Below are 3285 nucleotides of genomic sequence, written 5' to 3' on the forward strand. Positions count from 1 at the left end.
ACTGGTAAACCTAATTAAGCTGGTACCACTGTTTCCTATTCCTGTACTCAGCCAACCTTTTGAGTATCTGATTATTGACTGTTGGTCCTCTGCCTCGTTATAAAAAGGGTAGTAGTTACCTGTTCACTGTGTCAGACCACTAGGTTTCCTGCTGCCTATCCTCTCCGGTCTAAGATGACTAAGTCTGTGTTAAAAGCTTTGACTCAGTTTCTCACTGTTTGGAATCCCTAAGGTCATTCAGAGTGATCAGGGATCTAATTTCACCTCTAATCTATTTGGTCAGGTTCTCCAACAGCTCCATATTAAACACAATTTGTCTAGCGCCTATCACGCGCAAAGTCAAGGAGCACTGGAATGTTTCCATCAAACAGTTAAGTCTTCGTTGAAAGCTTATTGTACTGAGCTGATAATGATTGGGAGGAGGGGTTGCCTTGGTTACATTTAGCCGCTAGGAGGTTTCACAGGAGAGCACGGGTTTCAGTCCAAATGACCTTTGTTGGGACATAAGGTGCGAGATTTCTCTGTTCTCCAAGATGACTGGAAGTCGTCCGAGCCTCCCTGTCCCCGTTATGGTATGTGTGACGTGACGCCTGTTTGCCATGGTGATCTTAGATTCAATGTGAGTTTGCTCAAGCGACCGTTACATACCTTCGAAAGGTGGTTGGGCAGGGCAAGGCCTGTTCGCTAAGGTAGTAGCTATTATATTTTTCCACCAACAACTAAAGGAAACTTGTGTTTCTTGAATGTTATTTTGTGTTTGGTATTGTCCTTGTTCTTGTCGCCTCCTGTCAGTTCCCTTCTGGTCTAAGTCTTCTTCTTCCTCTTAAAGGTTACTTCCTCTTCAAAAGGTTGCAGAGGTCTGGGGAGGATGAGGTTGGCTAGGGCAATGGACGCAAAGACTGGGTCAACTTGTATTTGTGACTGGTATGGTGTTCGGGGTCCATGTTGGTCTCCGGTTTATGGTGGGGGTTGTGACCCTCCCACTTTGTCTGACGAATTCTTTCACTTTGCTCTTGTTTTCCTAAATAGGATGTCGGTGGGCGGAGCCGGGAGGGTTGTCAGAAAATGGGGACACACCTGGACTCTCTCCCCATTCACGGAGGAGACTCTCTCCATGCAGACACCTTTATAGATTTTGTTGTGATATTTTTGTGGCCTTTGGTTGTTTGCTTTGGCACCTTTCAACACCCCGCATTATCACATTAATGCATGCAAAACACTCACTTGCACTACTGATTACACACACCATTGTTAATTGTACTTATTTTACTTTATTTAATAAATATATTTTGTTATTCCTGGTCTCCCGTTGTCTCCTTTTTGTTACGAACTTTGAGCCGGTTCGTGACAACATTATGCCCTGAATCCATTCTACCACGCCTAGAAATCTGCTCCTTTTATTCTGTCCCCAACGCACTAGACGACCAGTTCTTATAGCCTTTAGCCATACCCTTATTTTGATACTGTCGCAAAGCTAACTAAAAAGCAGCATTCCCCAAGAGAGGATGGTTTCCACTTCAGCAGTGATAAATTCATGAACTTCTTTGAGGAAAATATCATGATTATTAGAAAGCAAATTACGGACTCCTCTTTAAATCTGGAAACAAGACTTCCTAAATTGTATCAGCATATCGATTGCGCAACCACGTCTGGTAAAACTTGGATCATTGCTATTCTAACTTCCGCGATGCATATAAGGCCCTCCCCCGCCCTCCTTTCGGAAAAGCTGACCACGACTCCATTTTGTTGCTCCCTGCCTACAGACAGAAGCTAAAACAAGAAGCTCCCACGCTGAGGTCTGTTCAACGCGGGTCCGACCAATCTGATTCCACGCTCCAAGACTGCTTCCATCACGTGGACTGGGATATGTTTCGTATTGCGTCAAACAACAACATTGACGAATACGCTGATTCGGTGAGCGAGTTCATTAGAACGTGCATTGAAGATGTCGTTCCCATAGCAACGATTAAAACATTCCCAAACCAGAAACCGTGGATTGATGGCAGCATTCGCGTGAAACTGAAAGTGCGAACCACTGCTTTTAACCTCTTGCTTCTACCTGAGACGCTTGCGTCCCAACTAGAGCTCTGGAAATGCAAATGCGCTACGCTAAATGCTAATAGTATTAGTTAAAACTCAAACATTCATTAAAATACACATGCAGGGTATCGAATTAAAGCTACACTCGTTGTGAATCCAGGCAACAAGTCAGATTTTTAAAATGCTTTTCGGCGAAAGCATGAGAAGCTATTATCTGATAGCATGCACCAATACACTACAACACAAAAGCCACGCAGGGGACGTAAACAAAATAATTAGCATTTCGGCGTTACACAAACCGCACAATAAAATAGAAAACAGTCATTACCTTTCACCATCTTCTTTGTTGGCACTCCTAGATGTCCCATAAACACTATTGGGTCTTTATTTCGATTAAATCGGTCCATATAAAGCCTAGATATCGTTATATGTAGACTGTGTGATAAACGAAAAAAACATTGTTTCAAAACGTAACGTCATTTTTTAAAATTCAAAAAGTCGACGATAAACTTTCACAAAACACTTCTAAATACTTTTGTAATGCAACTTTAGGTATTAGTAAACGTTAATAAGCGATAAAATTCATCAGGAGGCGATGTAAAGATCATTAGCTGTCCGTTCTTCAGGTCCTAGACCTGAAGAAATCTGATGCCCTGCATGTGTTTGACCAAGAAAAAACTTGAAGGGAAATGACAAGACTCTAGACACCGTGTGGAAGCTGTAGGTACTGCAACCTCAGTCAATTAATTGTGGTTCACCTTTATCAATGGGTTCAAGTAGCGCATGGATATATTTTCCCATTTTCAGTGATCAGTTTTTCCTGTGCTTTTCGATGTAAATGCCGTTCTGGTAAAGCCACAGCAGTGATTTAACCAGTTTTATAAACGTCTGAGTGTTTTCTATCCACACAGACTAAGCAAATGCATATACTATATTCCTGGCATGAGTAGCAGGGCGCTGAAATGTTGCGCGATTTTTAACAGAATGTTCAAAAAAGTAGAGGGTAGAAGCAACAGGTTAATCAGGGCAAGGTGACCGGAAACATGACCGAATACAAACAGTGTAGCTATTCCCTCCGCAAGGCAATCAAACAAGCTAAGCGTCAGTATAGAGGCTCAGACACAAGAGGTATGTGGCAGGGTCTACAGTCAATCACGGATTACAAAAAGAAAACGAGCCCAGTCACGGAACAGGATGTCTTGCTCCCAGGCAGACTAAATAACTGTTTTGCCCGCTTTGAGGACA

This window comes from Oncorhynchus nerka, unplaced genomic scaffold (assembly GCF_034236695.1).
Source record: "Oncorhynchus nerka isolate Pitt River unplaced genomic scaffold, Oner_Uvic_2.0 unplaced_scaffold_2980, whole genome shotgun sequence".
Taxonomy (NCBI): domain Eukaryota; kingdom Metazoa; phylum Chordata; class Actinopteri; order Salmoniformes; family Salmonidae; genus Oncorhynchus; species Oncorhynchus nerka.